At 42.4% G+C, this 18,606-nt stretch overlaps 5 non-coding genes across 5 annotated transcripts; all 5 read right to left on the bottom strand.

Annotated features, from left to right (window-relative positions):
• Positions 1-7,129: 7,129 nt before the first annotated feature.
• Positions 7,130-7,201, bottom strand: Trnac-gca (transfer RNA cysteine (anticodon GCA)). Its single transcript has one exon. It is a non-coding gene; the product is annotated as a tRNA-Cys (tRNA).
• A 1,578-nt stretch (positions 7,202-8,779) lies between these two features.
• Positions 8,780-8,851, bottom strand: Trnac-gca (transfer RNA cysteine (anticodon GCA)). Its single transcript has one exon. It is a non-coding gene; the product is annotated as a tRNA-Cys (tRNA).
• A 1,326-nt stretch (positions 8,852-10,177) lies between these two features.
• Trnac-gca (transfer RNA cysteine (anticodon GCA)) lies at positions 10,178-10,249 on the bottom strand. The gene has a single exon. It is a non-coding gene; the product is annotated as a tRNA-Cys (tRNA).
• A 3,494-nt stretch (positions 10,250-13,743) lies between these two features.
• On the bottom strand, positions 13,744-13,815 carry Trnac-gca (transfer RNA cysteine (anticodon GCA)). The gene has a single exon. It is a non-coding gene; the product is annotated as a tRNA-Cys (tRNA).
• Positions 13,816-18,438: 4,623 nt separating this feature from the next.
• Positions 18,439-18,510, bottom strand: Trnac-gca (transfer RNA cysteine (anticodon GCA)). The gene has a single exon. It is a non-coding gene; the product is annotated as a tRNA-Cys (tRNA).
• Between the last annotated feature and the right edge of the window lie 96 nt (positions 18,511-18,606).

The following is an 18,606-nucleotide window of genomic DNA, read 5'->3' as shown; positions in this document are numbered from 1 at the left end:
AAATGTTAGCTGCAGGGTGGGCTGAATGCTCGACCCTCACCCGTCTGGTTCTTTATAGCTTGTTTGCCTCAAATGTGAACACTCAATCCCACTTAAGGCTGAACACTCAACCCTCACCTGTTGGTGCAATGGAAACCCACATCTAGCCCCTGCCCAGTCTGACTGAAGGCAAAAGATGACATTCGTAGCAACTAATGTATGACTCAATCATTGCACGCCAACCCGGCAGGCTGCAGACCCAAGACCTTATTAGATTTTGGCTATAAAAACTCTCCCTCTCCCCTCTCTCTTTCTTTCTTCTGTCTTTCCCCTCTCTCTCTCTCTCTCTCTCTCTCTCTCTCTCTCTCTCTCTCTCTCTCTTTTAGTTCTCTTTTCCTCGCATTCTTCTCTCTTTCCCTCTCTCGCTTTCTCTCTTTCTCACTTCTTTCCCTGTTAATCAGACAAGAAAGATCTTGTTTCTGCAAGGAACACACTGCTGCAAGAAAGATTTCTTGGTCACTCTGAGTGTCGTGGTCACTTTCCTTTCAGGGTCAAGTTTACAGAGCAACTAAGGAAGACCTTCAGAAAAACACACAGATCACTGACCACAGAAGTCCTCCTTCTGCCAGGTAATGATGGCACCAGAGACAACTGACACAAAATTTAGAAGGGTGATGCTGAGAGTGAATGGCAGGGAGAACACTGACCAGAGAAAATACCAGTGTAGGTTTGCCAATAAAAAATCCATAAATATCAGTAGGTGACACCTGGAACTGTACAGGGAACTCTTGTGCAGTCAAATGCTCTATCCCTGAGCTGTGACCCCTTGACTGACTGGGTTCCCCTTAGCATGTGTCTCCTGTTCCCAAACCCAAGGACTCCATGGTGCACTTTGAGTGCTATTCCCTCCTCCCTGATGGAAACTGCACATGCACCACAGCCTGACAAGTGACCCCTCTTCAGGCCAGGAGGTCAGCGTCCAGTCCCCAGAGGACTCTTACTTGTCTTCAGGCTCTTTCCTACCAAGTCTGATTGTATGCACATTCTCAATTCCCTCAGTAAATGGAATTCTTCCCTCTATTTTCACTCAGAAGTTGAAAAATATGAGAGGAAGGGAGGCTGGGTCCTAGCCACTCCTACAACATATCAGCCACTTCAACAACAAGTACATAAACAAATTTATCCAATGAGACAAATCTAGATTCTTTTTTCTTTCTTTTGTGGTCCTAGGGATTGAACCCAGGCCTTGTGCATGCAAGGCAAGCACTCTACCAACTGAGCTATATTCCCAGCCCTAGACAAATCAGTCTTAATGATGTACGTTGATTCCAGGTGACCCTCTGTATCAGCTCTCACAGATCTCTGTATCAGAGAACTGTGAGCTTAAAAGACAATATTTTTGCTCATTGCAAATCCCATACACGATGCAAATACAAAACCAAACTTTCTTCAATAAAAAATTCCAGGTGTGAATGTATGAAATATAATATGTCAAGAGCTTTGTAATGTTTTGAACAACCAATAAAAAAAGATAAAAAAAAATTCCAGGTGTGAAGACTGGAAAAACTGGAAGTATAGCAACAACAGAGAAATTCAAATTACTGTAAAAAGGGGGTATATCATATTTTATAATCTGATGTTACAGCTGGAACACCCTTCTAGATACCAATTTCAATATTTTCCAGCATATTACCATGATAATTCACAAATAACCACGTCAAAACTCAGTGGTGCCAACAATAGCCACCCAGGATTAGGGAAGGTTTCCTGATTAGGCCCTGATTCTGTTACCTGGGACTGACTCCAATTCAGACCTTCTCCATAAGAACTTGCCTGGCTCCACCTTTAGAGAACCAGCACTTTCCATCATTCTCCTTTGCAGTTTATGACAAAGTTAGTGGCAATTACATGAGCAGTCTTCTCAGCTTGCTTCCCATATGTGGAATATTAGAGGCCAAGAGATCTTTTTACTTCACACAGCCTCAGTGTCTTTTAGTAAAGGTTGCTAATGCTTTGTCTATACTTCTCTCCAAAAAAAACCTCATGAGTGTATTTTGATATTAGGCATACATCAAGTGTAAATCATTCTAATTAGGATCCCCTTCTTGTGGTTGTACATGATGAGGATTCTTATATGAAAAACTCTGGTGGATTCTTATATGAACATAGGCAATTTATGTTAGATTCATTCTACTGTTTTTCCTATTTCTATTTCCTCTCCCTTCCCTCCATTCCCCTTTGTCTAACCCACTAAACTTCTATTCTCCCTGCCTTGCTGTGTGTTAGCATCTGCATATCAGAGAGAACATTTGACCTGTGGTTTCTTGGGACTGGCTTATTTCACTTAACATGATATCTCCAGATTCATCCATTTACCAGCAAAAGTCATAGTCATTCTTTCTTAAGATTGATTAATATTACATTGTGTACATATGTCACGTTTTCTTTATCCATTCATCTATTGAGGGGCACCTAGGTTGGTTGCATAGCTTAATGATTGTGAATTGAGCTACTATAAACATTCATGTGAGCTACTACAAATAGTCACTCTAATATGCTGATTTTAAGTCCTGTGGGTAGAGACCAGAGATGGGAATAGCTAGGTCAAGTGGTGATCTCATTCCATGTTTTCTGAGGAGTCTCCATACTGCTTTCCGAAAGTATTGTGTTAATTTGTAGGCCCACCAGCAATGTATGAGTGTACCTATTTCCCACATCCTCATCAACTGAATTTTTTTATTGTCACTTGTATTCTTGATAATTCCCATTTTGACTCAGTGAGATGAAATCTCAGGGTAGTTTTAATTTGCATTTCTCTAGTAGCTAGAAATGTTGAGCATTTTTTGATATATTTTTCACTATTTGTATTTCTTCTTCTGTGAAGTGCTGGTTCAGTTCCTTTGCCCATTTATTGATTGGTTTAATGGATTATTTAGTGTTAAGTTTCTTGAGATTTTTATATATCCTGGAGATTAATGCTCTACCTGAGGTGTAGGTCGCAAAGATTTTTCCCATCCTGTAGCTCTCTCTTCAAGTTCTTGAATGTTTGCTTTCCTATGAAGAAGCTTTTTAGTTTGATACCATCCCATTTATTGATTTGTGATTTTACTTCTTGTGCTTTAGGACTCTTGTTTAGGAAGTTGGTTTCTAAGCTGACATGATGGAGAGTTGGGTCTACTTTTTCTTCTAGTAGGTACAGGATCTCTGTTCTAATGCCTAGGTTCTTGTCCACTTTGAGTTAAGTTTTGTGCAGGGTGAGAGAGGGGGTTTCATTTCATTCTGCTACATATGGATTTCCAGTTGTCCCAGCACCATTTGTTGAAGAGGCTATCTTTCTCCAATGTAGGTTTATGGCTCTTTTGTCTAGTATGAGATAACTGTATTTATGTGGTTTGTCTCTGTGCCTTCTATCCTGTACCATTGGTCTTCATGTCTGTTTTGGTGCCAAAACCATGCCATTTTTGTTACTACAGTGTTAAGGTCTGTAAACAAGTCAAAATAACACCTGGTATTTTGCCAGGGGAATGTTAGAGTTCATAAACAAGTCTGGATGGTGCCTGGCAAAATGCCAGAGGGAGTGGTTTGAGAAATAACAAAAGTGAGCCATTAAGTGTGGAGATTTCTTATTGGTTGACTGATGTATCTAGTTTATGCTAATTAAGATAAGCTGTGCAAAATGTATAAATAGCTCTGTTGTCCTACAATAAACGGCTCCTATTCCTGCTGCATCAAAGTACAGAAGTTATTCGTCACCCCCCGGCTATTCTGCCGCAGCCAGTCTGTGGCACTACAGCTCTGTAGTATAATTTCAGGTACCTTTCAAGGCAGTATGAAATGCCCTTCTTTGTCCTTTCTGATTCACTTTGGCTTGAAGATCACTTTTGAGGATAGAAACCCCTACTTGTTTACAAGATCCAGATGAATGATATGTCTTTTCCCATCCTTCTACCTTCAGTCTGTGGATGTCTTTGCCTTTGAGGTGAATCTCTGGCAGACATCATATAGTTGGTTCTTGTTTTGTAATCCAGTCTGCAAATCTATATCTTTAGATCAATGAGTTTAGGCCATTTTCATTTAGTGCTATTATTGAGAAATGAGAAATAATTTATTATTCCCATCATTTCTGGTTTTTAATTTGAATTGGTTTCTCCTGTGACTGACTATTCTTCTAGGGTAGTTCCTCTCTTTGCTGGTTTACACTTTTTAATAAGATATTTCATTTCTCATTTCTTCTTTATAAAATATTTTATTGAGTATGTTTTGTAGTGCAGGCTTTCTAATTGTGAATTTTTTTAAACTTTTTTGTCATGGAAGATTTTAATTTCATTGTCAGTTCTGAAGCTTAATTTTTCTGAGTATAGTATTTTTCATTGGAATCCATTTTCTTCAGAGCTTGGTATATACAGCTGAGATCCAGTTTGTTTTCCCTCTAAGTGGGCCCTGTCAGTTTGCTTGACAGCCTTTAAAATTCTCTCCTTATTCTGTATGTTAGGCATTTTCATAATGTGGCTTGGTGTGGGTCTTTGTAATTTTGTGCATTTGGGGTCCTGTATTTGATTTTCCATTTCATTCTTTAGGTTTCGAAAACTTTCTGATATTATTTCATTGAAGACTGTGCATTACTTTGATTTCTATCTCCTGTCCCTTCCCTTAAGAACTCCCAGCTGGGCACCCTGTCCTGTGAGCCACCAGACTCAAGGGGAGTGGGAGCAGGTTGAGTTTTTTATGACTTCTATTCCCCTGTGTAAACCCTTATTCATGTATGATTTTCGCCTGGTCACTTAAGCACGCTCTGTGTCATGCAGTGTGCATTTCCCAGGCCTGTATTTTGAGCCCAGATGTGGTTTGCAAAGCTGCCAGTCCCACGCCAGGGCTACAAAATGGTTCCTTTGTCCTCCTCAAGCAGTAAGGGAGAGATGCAGCTTCTTTCTGGCACAAGGACATTATGTAGCACACCGTTTTGTTAGTATGGCAGTGTCTTCGATCTAGGATCTCTCAATATCCTGACATGTCACAAATGTCCTAAAAATATGGGTTCCTTTAATTTCCTTATTCCTCCACTTTGCATGTGGGTGGACTGTTGTGATTGGCACTGCTGGCAGCGGATGGGAACAATGGGGGTGGAATTTCTTCTTTATTTTGTAATATCCAACTTCCTGAGACCCTTGAATGTCCAGTACTAATTTCCACTACAGTCCCTTTTTATTCAACCTACCATGCTGAGAAGATGCCTATCTGCTTTCTTGCATTCGTACCATGGTGCAACCAGGAAAGCAACCTCATCTCTTCCACCATCTTGAAACCTCTCTCATTGTGACATAACCATACATGCAGGGAATATATATGATTATTTCAAAAGGTGATGGGCACTTTGTACAGGGATGGTGGGATGTGTTGTAATTGATATGTCTTTTCTGGAAGGTTACCTGCGAGTAGAGACTTTAAAGTGTGCATTTGGTTTATCTTGTGCAAGTGTGCAAAGTTCTATGCACATGGTGAGCCATTGCAGTAGTTTCTAAGAATGAGAAAATGAACCATCAGTACCTACCTGGTGTGGGTGCTCAGAACTCCACACGCACTACTGTCTGCATCAATAGTATTTCTGTGGGCTATTAAGATGCCTGGAATGGGGTGACCAAGGGCAATTTTTAGCCTCTTCCACTCTCTAAGAAACTTTCATCCTCAAATCTAATTAGGGGACACATTTTAGCTATGGCATCATTCATAGGTCCATAAAGATATGCAAATAAAATGGTTCTCAAAAATAGTCTTCAAGAAAAGGCTGTATTTCTTGAGACTGAATTGAAGGGGTTGTCATCTAACCATTGTGTAGGAGGCAGAGGTGTGGACAAGTCACATATAGTGTACCCCACTTTTCCCATCTAGATTTAGTTTTCAAGGATATTCTGGCATCTTGCTTCCACCAGTTTTTGAAATAATTTGATTTCCAGTTTGAACCAACATGTTGAGCCAAAAATAAAACTAATCCCCATCTTCTCCAGGTAGAACACTGAATCCATAATTCAAAACAATAAGGAACTCCATAGAGTTTAACATTACTTTTTTCTCTCCTTGGTCTACAGCTATCATGAATTCATTTCTACATACATCCCCCCGATTTTTAGTGTTATGAATAAGCATAGTCTAGTGATTATTTTGGCATTTAAATCTCCACCTGCAAGGTGTGACTCAGCAGTTGGTATGCTGGAATTTTCTCATGTTATTGATCAACAGAAAGAGGCAATAGGTCTGAGATAAGAGGAGAAGCAAGAGAGGAACAGGGTCAGCTCAGTGGAAGAGCAGGAGGGCCTTCAGATGGCAGAGAAGGCTTGGAGTTCTTCTGATTAGGAATACTGCAGGTTCTACAAATCCTATGGCAATTCTTGGGATCTCACTTTCCAGATCAGATCCCCAAGTTATCACACCTGGGAAGCTGTAAATTAAATTTACATCATAATTTAGCAGTCTTGAAGAATCAAATACTGCCTGGGGTTTTCTGGAATTTCTTATGGCTGCTAGGGAAAAAAATTTGGGTTATTTTTTTTCTTTTCTTTTTTTCTTTCCCCACAAATGTCAACTCTATCCCTCTTTGAGAAAAAAAATTTTCTATTATTTTTTATTAGTGCATTAAAGTTTTACATAAGTTGGGTTAATTTTGATGAAATAAAACATGTATGGAATTTGGTTTGAATTTCATCCCCTCTTCTTACCCTCCTTTATACTCCTGTCACCACTCTATTGATCTTCTTTTCACTCACTGATTTTTCATTGATGCTTTCTACATATTCATAAAGATGAAATTCTCTGTGCTACTCTCTCTCTCTCTCTCTCTCTCTCTCTCTCTCTCTCTCTCTCTCTATATATATATATATATATATATATATATATATATATATATATATATAAAACGTGATTTTGTTAAATTCATTTCCTATTTCCCATCCATTCTGTCTCCCTCTGTTTCCTTCATCTACTCCACTGATCTTCCCTTTATCTTTATAATATTTGATATTTACACACCTTCTTTCCACATAGGAGAGGAAACATTCCTTGATTTTTCTGAGTCTGGCTTATTTCACTTAACATTATGTTCTGTATTTCAGTCCATTTACCAACAATTTTCATTGAGTTCTTCATTGTGTTCAAAAGGAGGGGGCACCTGGATTTGAACCAGGGACCTCTTGATCTGCAGTCAAATGCTCTACCCCTGAGCTATACCCCCTACTGCTTATATATGTCTAATAAGCACTCTAAAGCTGCCTGGCCACACCCTGGATTTTACCACCTTCATATGTGTACTTGCTAGTGTTACACCTTCACATGCATTATAACCTGAAAGTCATTTAAAATACAAGTGTAAATACCAATACCATTTTCCTGCCAATTAGAATTTTGGGATGCTAGGATGAACATTGGCAAGGGATTCTTTCGCCAGCCCCGTTAAACTTTCATGATTCCATGTTGAACTAATCAGAAAAATATTTGGCTGAGCACAGTATTCCAGGGATTGGATAGCGCCCTTGCCGGTTCAGAGGCACAGAAATATCTCCAAGCTTTAAGTGAGCACAAGCTATATCCACAGAGGTGATAAACTGTGGAAAGGGGTGACCATACCTCCTCAATATGCTGAGGAGGCACACTGGAGAAGCCATTACAGTCTCTGGAGAGTGGGGAAGATGACCAAAATCCTTTCTAATAAGGAGACTGCTAAATCAGGTAGGTAGAAGGTGACACTGCAGGGTGCTCCTGGATTTGAACAAGAGACCTGCAGTCAAATGCTCTACCCCTGACACATACTCCCCAATTATTTTTTTAAAAGAAAATAGAAGAGTATAACGACATAATGTATACCTTTGTTCATTAACAGAGGGTGATAGTTGAGGTCTCTCTGCCACAGATTTGCATGGGACCATTTTTCTGGCTCCATTCTTTACTCCAGCAAAGACTGGAGACTTCAGAGCAAAGGTGGAAATAGCTACCAGCATTTGCATCCATTGAACAAGAAAGGAGCTGTGGGGAAGAAAGAGAGGCCACAGGTAAAGTCCTCAGGGGACCTGGAGTCATGACTGAGTGGCAACTGTAGGGTCCACAATAGGTGCACAAACAGGAGAGTCACAGGGTTGCCTACGATAATGGCCTAGAGAGAGACAGAAGAGAAGAGGGTCAACAGGAGGATAATGAATAGGTTCAGTAGGAGCAAGAAGATGAGGTAGAAATGAGGAGAGATGTGAGGAAGGACTTTGCAGGTTCTAAGACCTTGAGGGGAACAGACATGAGTGTGGGCTGCATTGGGGGTTTTATATAGAATGAGACTTGACTGTGCATCTGAACACACAAATAGCCAAAAACCAACACAGGACACTAATGAGCAAATAAACCAGAAGGTACCTTTTCCCCCACATGGAAGTACAATTAGGTGGTCCAGGTTTGGCATGGCATAGCATAAGGACAAGAGCCATAATCCTTCACTCCAGTTATTCTAGTGCTCTACCTTCAAGGTCCCAGTTGGCATCTCCCACTTTAAGATCACAACACTGCCCATGGAACAGCAAAAGAAGACAAGAGACAAACCTCTCCCTGTAAAATGTTGTACTAAAATGGGTGCAAAGTGGGGCCTAGGAAATGGCACTTCAATAAGCTGTTCAGATGATTCTAATCCATACTTGGGGTTAAGAATACTATAGTAGAGCCTCAGCATTGGCTGCTTGTGATAAAGAGAATGTTTATCCTGGTATGCACTGAAGAAGAAGAGGAAATTGAAGCATCTGTGTAGGAGAGGTGGTCAAAAGTAAGCGTGAGTAGGGGGCACCTGGATTTGAACCAGGGACCTCTTGATCTGCAGTCAAATGCTCTACCCCTGAGCTATACCCCCTGCTGCCATATGTGTGTAATAAGCACCTTAAACCTGGATGGCCACACCCAAAATTCTCCACCTGGACATGTGTACTTGCTAAGTGCTCTGCCATCATACACTACCTTCCCCCAGGACACACCCCTTCCTGTTTACACACCTGTTGTATAACCAGCACCTTCGTCCTCCTTAGAACCTGGCTGAATGTGGGGCCTAAAAATGGTGCATGTCTGCAGCAGAAACCTCCTTCACGCTGGACTAGAGGAGCCAGAGTACAAGAGCTGGCTGCTCAGCAGACCCTTTGAAGGTGAGGGTGGCACTGGGAAATGGCACTTTGATAGACTGTCCAGGTGATTCTAATTTATACTTGGGGTTGGGGTCTGGGATGGCAAGAGCAAACCTGGTTTCCCTGTAAGACCGCCACCCTCTGGGAAAGGACCTAGGGATCCCATGTGCCTCCAGCAGCTCCCTGTAGGATCGGGCTCAGAGACAGGTTTGAGCTGTTGCTTTAATCTGTGCCTGTGTTAGTCAGCTTCTCACTACTGTGACTCTCTTAGTCAGTTTTTTTATTTCATCACTGTGACCAAACCACCTGACAAGAGAAATTTTAAGGAGGTAAAGTTTGTGTGGCGCTCGTGTTTTCAGAGGTTCATTCCATCCCAGCCAGCTCCATTCTGCAGGTCTCCAGGTGAGGCACAACATCATGGCAGAGGGTGTGGTGGAGGAAAGCAGGTCAGGACATCACTCCAGAAAGCAGAGAGAGATTCTCATCACCATGGACAAAATATATACCCCAAAGGCAAGTCCCCAGTCACCCACCTCCTCTCTCCACACACCACCTACTTCAGTTACCAACCAGGTAAATCCTAAATGCACTGATAATGTTAATGTTCTCATAACCCAATCACTTCACCTATACACCTTCTTGCATTTTCTCGCACATTATCTTTTTGGGGACACCTCATATGTAAATGATAATTGTGACCAAAATACTTCACAAGAACCCCTTTTAAGGAATAAAAGTTGATTTTAGACTCATAAATTCAGAGGGTCAGTCCATGGTTATCTGACTCCTGTATTTTGGGCCACAAATGAGGCTGAGTATCATGGAGAAAGAGTGTACCAAAGGAAATTGGCTCAGTTCATGGCAGGCAGGAAGCAGAGACAGTGATTGATCCTCCAGGAACTAAATATAACCCCAGTGATATTCCAGTGGCTACTTCCTCCAGGTATACCCCAGCTGCCTCCAATTACCACCCAGTTAGTCCATGGAAATAGTTAATCCATCAGATGGATTAATGCACAGTTTAGTTCCTTTATAAGGGAAGGCCAAAATTCTGCCTGAGTAGGGGGCACCTGGATTTGAACCAGGGACCTCTTGATCTGCAGTCAAATGCTCTACCCCTGAGCTATACCCCCTGCTACTTTTATGGGGCTTCATTATGTCTTTGAGTCCTACAGCCACTACAGACAACCTGTGATGTATGAGTCACTACCTCAGGATGGGAGCTCTCGGCAGCTGGTAAGCCTGGGTCAGAGGAAACTCACCACCCTGCTGCCTACAACAGACAGCCTCCCCTCCACAACAGTCCTCAGCCTGTGTCTTCCCAATTTTGGGGCCCTGTGCAGGTAGCAGCGTGGAGAAGCACTGGCTGCTAGAATGGCCCTCACAGTCAAATACCACACCTTCATGGTGGGACCTACCAGAGCACACTCCAGTGATACAGGTGTCTGCTCTTACACACCTCCTCACAATTGGGACTGACCCTCCTCCCAATGCTCAGTTCAGAGCACGTTCTACAAAATTAAAATCTACAACAAATGATAACCCTTCCAACTTCTCCTCCAGTTAATATACACAGAGAATGATGCAGACGTGGAAGTAGATTTAGGAATCTGAATATTGAAGAACCAACACCAAGAGAGCTCAAGGAGCAGGACATGCTCTCAGCAGCTTGGCAGGAGCAGGGTGACACAGATGCCCACAACTTTGACTCTGAAGGCTGACAGCCTGGGTTTTAGTTTTAGGGGCAGGACACTCTCCCTGTGCCTCATTTGTGAACCTGTAAAATGAAGATAATAAGAGTGCACACTTGTTGGGTTGTTTGTAGACTACATGGCTTAATCCTTGTAGAACACTTCAAATAGTACATACTAAGTTCTTCCTGTTTGCTGAACACATAGGCTCATGAGGAACCAGCTCCATTCAGTGAGTAAAGAGAACCAATAAACAATGGAATTCAACCTGCAAAGTCCCCAAATATGAAAATATTTGAATAAATCAGAGTATCTTTCATAAGAAATAATTCTAATCTGAATTGAGGAGCAAAGATTACCAAAATGAACATATAGATATTATGAATGAATCAAATGAGATGCTCAAGAAATGAAAATGTAATTGACATGTTTCCTTTTATTTATTTTAAGGAGGTACAGCATATACAATAAAGTGAGTTATCATGGAGAGGTTGATGGAGGTTGATGCATGCACACGTGTAACCACCTGAGTCAAGGCACAGTCAGTCTGTAGCACTCAGAGGCTCCTGTGGACTCCCTCCTTGTTATTGCCTCCTCCCAAGAACATCAGCGTGGATGAGTTGGCCTGCTGTGCAGCTGCATCTACATGGAATCAGACAGGAGATACTCTGAGTCTGGCCCCCTTCACCCATCCTCACGTCAATAAGATCCATCCACATCTGTCCACTGTCACAATCATTTGTTGTTTTCCATTCCTGCTCTGTGTTCCATGGCTGACTGCAGCATGATTTGTCTGTCTGTCCCACTGACGACAGACATTCCATGTGTATCCAGGGTGGGCTCCTGAGGGCAATGCTGCTGGATGTTCCTGCATGTGCATGGACACTCTCTGGGGTCTATATCTAGGAACAGAACTGCTCCATCCTAGGAATTCATGTTTTCAGTATCGACGATGCCAGACGGGGGTCTGAGTTGTCACACCAGATTCCACTGCACCAGCAGGTGAGTGTGGGTGCGGTCACACATCCTCACCCACACGTGGAACCCTCAGTGTCCACCATGGTAACCATCCCGAGATGTATGACCATCTCACTCTGGGTAGACCAGGAACACATGGTTTGCTCTGGGGAGGAGGAGACAGGTTGTTTCCTTCTCTGAGATTTGACAGACAAGAGTTAAAGATAGAAGAGCATGAGGATGCTGGGATCTCACGTCACATATCCTTGGTCTTCACAGCTAACCAGGAAATGAGGTCTCCCAAAGAGAGCAAAGGAGCAGGGTGTTGCTCACAACTTGTAACAAAGATAAACTATGAACCTGACTCCTTGGAAATGGAGAAGAGGTGAATTGGAAAGAAAGAAAAGTTTGCTCACTAACAGAGGGTGCTAGTCAAGGTCACACTGCCACGGATTTGCACTGCACCTTTTGTCTGGCTCTATAGTACCTCATCAAAGACTGGCTACCCCAGAGCAAAGGTGGAAATGGCCACTGGCATTTGCATCCATAGAACCAGGGGTTACTATTCTCACTTCACATAAAGTGGATTCCAAGCCAAAATTAATCAGAAGAAACAAAGAAGTCATTTCATAATGATTAAGGGAATCAAAAAACAAGAGATAATGATCATAAATATTCATGCCCCAAAACAATGGAGTATCTCTGTACAGCAAACAAACCCTTCTCAACATTAAGAATCAGATTCTATTGTCCTGTAAACTAAAAAGGAAAAAAACACTTAAAAATGAAACAAGTAGACCACAATACATAATACTGGGAGACAGTAACACACCTCTCTCATGCCTGGATAGATAATTCAAACACAAACTAAATAAAGTTGCTACAGAACTAAAAACAATAATTTGGTCTTAACAGACATTTTTAGAATATTTCATCCATCAATGACTGAATTCGCTTTCTTCTCAGCACCACCCAGGACATTTTCTAAAACAGACCATCTTTCAGGCACAAAGCAAATCTTAACAAATACAAAAAAAACAGAGATAATACCTTGAATTCTATCAGATCATAATGGGATAAAATTAGAAATCAACAATAAGTAAAAAAATAGAAACTACTCTAAGACCTGGTTACTAAATAATACACTTTCAAATGATGAATGGATAACAGAACAAATCAGAGGATAAACTTAAAATTTCTTAGAGGAAAATGAGAATAGTCATACAACATATCAAAACCTTTGGCACAGTATGGAGGCGGTTCTCAACGGAAAGTTCACAGGACTGAGCTCATACTTTAAAAGAATAGAAAGATACCAAATAAATAATCTAACGTCACATCGCAAGGCCTTAGAAATATAAGAATGAGACAACACCAAACCCAGTAGAAAACAGTGTTCTGAAACCAGTGAAATTCAGTGAGCACTGACTGGAACTGGATGGGAACCCTCCTGACATCTGCAGCCTCCTTCAGGTCTTCACCTCTTCATTTTGCTGGTCCTTGTTAGCACAGTCTCAGCCCCGTCCCCCACCATAGACTGCCAGTTAGGGACCTGGGAATGCAGAAACACATCTCATCACCCAGTGGCCAGCTCTGGACAAACCAGTGCCATTTGTCCTTGAGTGTGAACAAGGGATGAAGATGAAATGTGCAAGGATGAAAGAGAAAGAGAAGCACAAGGAGGTGGGAAGGGGACTCCAGGTGGCTTCTGAGACCTACTGTGTGTGCACTGTACTCATGAGGTGGGGGACTCCAAGTCAAGGTGGCCTTGCGGGTCTTCGGTGATGATAGTAGGGAAGTAGGGTTGAGTACATAGGCCCTATACATAAAAACAATATTATTGTGACTCCATGTCATGGAGCTCTGAGAAGCAGGATCTAAGGTGGTTTCTAGAAACCCCACCCAATGGAGATCTCAGTGTCACTCAGAATCCACCAAAGAGGTACTGGTTAAGGTAACTACTGAAGAGTATATAAATGAGGGGGCACCTGGATTTGAACCAGGGACCTCTTGATCTGCAGTCAAATGCTCTACCCCTGAGCTATACCCCCCTGCTGCTATGTATGTGTAATAAGCATTTTATACCTGGATTGCCACACCCTGGGTTCTCCACCTGCAGATGTGTGTGTGTTAGTGCTTTGCCATCATACACTTCCTTCCTGCCAGACCACGCCACTTCCTGTCTATATAATTGCAGGTATAACCAGTACCCATCCTCCTTAGAAACTGGATGGAAGTAAGGAATAAAAATCTTGGATGTCTGCAGCTAAAACCTTCTTCACACTCAATTTGAGAAGCCAGACCATAAGAGCTGCCTGCTCAACAGACCCTGGGTGGGGTCTGGGATGCACAAGAGAAAAGATTTTTGGTTTCTTCCTGAGAACCCCTAACTTGATCCTCCGAGAAGGGGGACCTAGGGATCTTGTGTGCAACACATTTTGACCAATATCATTCTCCAGTATTTCGCCTTTCCATCATCTTCTTCTTCCTCCTGGTTCCTCTCCTCTATTCTGTTGATCTCCTTTCAATTTTCAGAAGATATCTCCAACTTTATTTTCCTTTTTTCTCTATTTCTATCACATATAGGATAAAATATACAATCTCTGATGCAGAGTTTGGCATATTTTTCTTAATAAATGAGATTAGTTCATTTGCAAGCTGTGAGGGTTTTTTTATTTCTTCTATATGTAGTATTTCATTCAATATTTTCTATAGTGCCAACTTAGTGGTCATGAGTTCTTGTAGTTTCTTCTTATCTTGGAAGGTTTTAATTGCTTCTTGATTCTAAAGGATACCTTTGTTGGCTCTAGCAATCTTGGTGGACAGTCATTTTTTTTTTTTAGTACCTGCAACACATCATTCTAAGCCCTTCTGGGTTTTATAGTCCGTATCAAGAAATAAAAAATAATTCTGATGGGCTTGTCTCTAAGTGTAACCTGACATTTTTCTCTTGAGGATTTTAAGATTCTATCTTTGTTCTACATGTTAGTCATATTTATTATCATTTGTCATGCAGAGATTAATTTCTGATCTTATCTATTTGAGGTTCTGAATGCCTCCTGTACCTGAAAATCCATATCAGTCTCATGGGTTGGTTATGACTATTTTCCTTTCTTTAATATGGTTTGAATGATCAAGGCTGTCCACTTTGTATTCTGGCTCTGAGATTCTACCCTATTACAGAGACTTCCAATAAATACTTTATTAGATTTGTAGTCTTTCATTTCCAACATCAGTTTGGTTTTTCAGGATCTCTATTTGTTGTTAAACTTCTCATTTTTATCCTGTACTGATTTCCTTAATTCATTCAGTTGCTTCTGTGTGTTCCCTTGGAATTCATTTATCATTTTTAACATTCTTTTGAATTTTGCATCCCCTATTTAATCCACTTTGATATCCTTGAATTCAGTTGTTGGTGAATTATGAACATTTGGAGGCAATAAGTTACCTTGTTATTTCAGGGTTTTTTTTTTTTGTATTCCTGTGTTGGGTTTTATGATCTGTTGAGAAGGATTTTTCTTCCACTCTTATGTGTGGGCCTTTCAATGGCACAACCTTCTCTTGCCACAGTGTTCTGGGATATCGGGCTGATGTGGATTTTCTACCGAATTTCCAAATGGATTTTGTAATATAGTTTCCCTGCTATTTATTTGGTGATGATTAGCGTATTTTGATAGAATGTGTACTGTGCCAGAGCCTGAGGATTATACTTTCTCTGTACATCTCAAAAGAAATATGTTGTTCTTATAGGTATGCCAGTCTGTGTTGTATAAGGCAGTGTATATGGGATCCACCGTCTGTGATTGCTCCTCTTCATTTAATAACTTTGTTCATGATAAAGAGAAATGGGAGTGATCTAGATTGACACACAACATAGTGGTGGTGTCCACAGCCTTTGAGTTAATTCTCTTTGTTTTTGCTTTTGGAATAGATAGATGTCCATGAAAGGGACCTGTGGAGCCCCATATTCAGTCCTACTTGGGTCTGGGACATAAGTTTGTGGGTTTTATCTCTTTTATTCCTTGAAGTTCTTCGGTTAATTTTTGTGTGCAGCAAGATATGCTGTCTCTTGTCTGGCTTTAGTTCAGGAGCAGAATCTCTACACTGTGAACTTGTAGTGTCACCATAGATTCCTGGAACCTCACAGAACAGAGGGAAACAGATAATAGCAACAGCACAAGCAAATAATACACAGCATTAAACAACAGCCCAGGGCCACTCTGACACGTACCACACAAATGAGCACAGAACCATGGATGCTGGGTCTGTAAATGTCAATAGCAAAAACAGGAAGTAGCCACGAACTGGATCTGTCATTAAAGTAAATTGCAGGGGTGAACTACTCCATTCATAGTATGAAGAACAGTGGGGCCGGAGTTAAATAGACCAAATCGCTCTACAATAAGGCAAAAATACAGCTCATGGAAACAAAACGAAATGTGATAGGAAGGCACGGAATGTTGAGAATGTTCAAAATGTGAACAGAGAAAGCAGAAGATATCTAGCAAGTGATGGCTGTAAAGGAGTGGAAAATAAATAAAAGAGAAAAATCCAGTAAGGAGAGAGAAAGAGATAACAAGATGATTTGCCTTTAGAATAAAGAGAGACAGAGAAAAAAATACATTAAAGTAAAATAAACCAACAAAACAACCCTAACTTTCAAACCACAAAATAGAAAAAAAAAACTATAAAGAGGGTAAATTGGGAAAAATGAATCAAATATGTCTGTGTATATATATCCCCATGAATCCTCCACAGGAAGAGGAGGAGGAGGACAAGGAGGAGGAGGACGAGGAGGGAGGAAGATGGGAAAAAGAATGAATGAGAGATGTGGCAAAAAAGATTCTTTTTCCCCACATTTTTATTGGTTCATTACAGGTATAATGACAAGACTTGTTGTTACATATTATTTTTATTTTTTAATTTTATTTATTTGTTTTTATACCTTTACTTCACTTATTTATTTTTATGTGATGGTAAGGATTGAACCCAGGGTCTCGCATGTGCAAGGCGAGCGCTCTACCACTGACCCACAACCCCAGCCCCTTCTTGTTACATATTTTTACATGCACCCGATACTACAATATCATTGGGCCAATATCACTCCACAGCACTTTCTCCTTCCCTGCTCCCCACTCTTTGGTGGTGAGAGAGACCTCACTCAAGCTGTCAACTTCCCCATTCTTCCCCATGGGCCTATCCCACAACTTCTAGAAACCTCCCTGCCCAGCTCCCTGCACTTGTGACCTCCTGACTGTGGGGACGTCAGTGTGGAGACTGCCTGTTTGAGCAGCTGCCTCGCCCTCTCCTGCCCCCTGAGTCCATCTCCTCCTCCCCCTCCTCCCCCGTGTGCCGTGCTGTTCCTAGGGATGGCCCTGCACCTTCACTCTCTGCCCTTCTCTCTTCTCAGCTTCTAGCCCTGGTCTTTGAATGGTGACCCCTTCCCAGAGACACCAGGACTCCCTTTTGGCCTCAAACCAGCAGCCCAGCTCAGCTGGTAGGGGAGGGCCTGACACAGGTTCAGTGCCCAGTTCAGGCCTGCTGGATGCACTGAAGTGGACTGGCCTCTCCTCCCTGTGGACCTTTCCCCTAGAGGCTCCACCATGAGACCAAAGACCACGGGGGACTAAGGACGCAGAGTGAGAGCCGCCATCTCAAGGGCCCAGCATATGGAGTTGGAGAGCTACGGAGGGTCAGGGAGGCTGAAGCAAAGATCATGAGGACAGTGACACAATGTTTTCTGCTTTGGCCAGGAAGATACTTGAGCACTATGAAGTAAACTTCCAATGTAAAGAGGTGACGTCTTTGAGTCTCCCAAGTTGCCTCACAGGACTTTAGAACACAGCGAGGACCAGTGGGGAGCTGCCCTGCATTTGTGCCACTCAGTCTGCATGTGCAGTGTGAGTCTCGGGCACCTGGTGGGCCAGAAGTGACAGAGGGACAAAGGGAGGAAGGGGCCTTGACTTTGGCTTCTGAGGCTGCAAGCAGAGCCTTTCTCACAAGGCTCACACCACTGGGGGCCCTCAAAACACGGAAGGGGGTGCACAGGCTGGGGACAGAATGAGAAGAAAAAGAAACCAATGCAAGAGAATTTCTCCACCCAAAGAAAGAGGCAGAGCCAAGAGCACTGAAGGGCTGGGGCACAGAGGTCACCTCAGGGGCAGGAGAAAGCCAGGGAGTGGAACAAAGTGACCCAGTCCCTTCTGGTCCCTCCTTGTGGGAAGATTCAGCACTGGGACCTGGAGGAGGAAAGCACACTGTTTTCTAAACCATGTCCAGTGAGCAAAGGAAGTGCGCACAAGGGGCCTGTGCCTGCGAATCCCCTCCTGCTCCTCAGACGGGGCCCGCAGGACTCTGCCTCCACAGCTGGTCTCCTTCTCCTCACCCACAGCTCCTCCAACCTGCCACACCTCCCCACAGTGGTCCCCCTCCACCATCTGGCCACTGTCCCTGCCTGCAGCCCCTCCTCCTCCGACCCTCACTTGGGCTGAAGGCACCTGCTGCACATCACAAGGTGTCCCTCCATAGTGAACCCTACAGAGCACCTAGGGCTACTGAGTCAGCACCTCAAGATGCCATAGAACAAAGAGTTTGATCTGGTTCATCATTTTCCTCCTTGGTCCTCTCCTGAGAGGACACTGGATGCACCTCAGGGATTAAAAGTCTGACAAAGTAGGGGGCACCTGGATTTGAACCAGGGACCTCTTGATCTGCAGTCATATGCTCTACCCCTGAGCTATACCCCCACTTATGTGCAACCTCTCATTAGCACCTTTTCAGTCATGGCGCCACATCCAGGATACCTACATATTTATCATCTGCTATTTTCTCTGCTAACTCTC

Source organism: Ictidomys tridecemlineatus, chromosome 2 (assembly GCF_052094955.1).
Source record: "Ictidomys tridecemlineatus isolate mIctTri1 chromosome 2, mIctTri1.hap1, whole genome shotgun sequence".
NCBI classification, from domain to species: domain Eukaryota; kingdom Metazoa; phylum Chordata; class Mammalia; order Rodentia; family Sciuridae; genus Ictidomys; species Ictidomys tridecemlineatus.
Note: the sequence above shows the minus strand (reverse complement) of the source record. Positions and strands in the feature narration are given on the sequence as shown.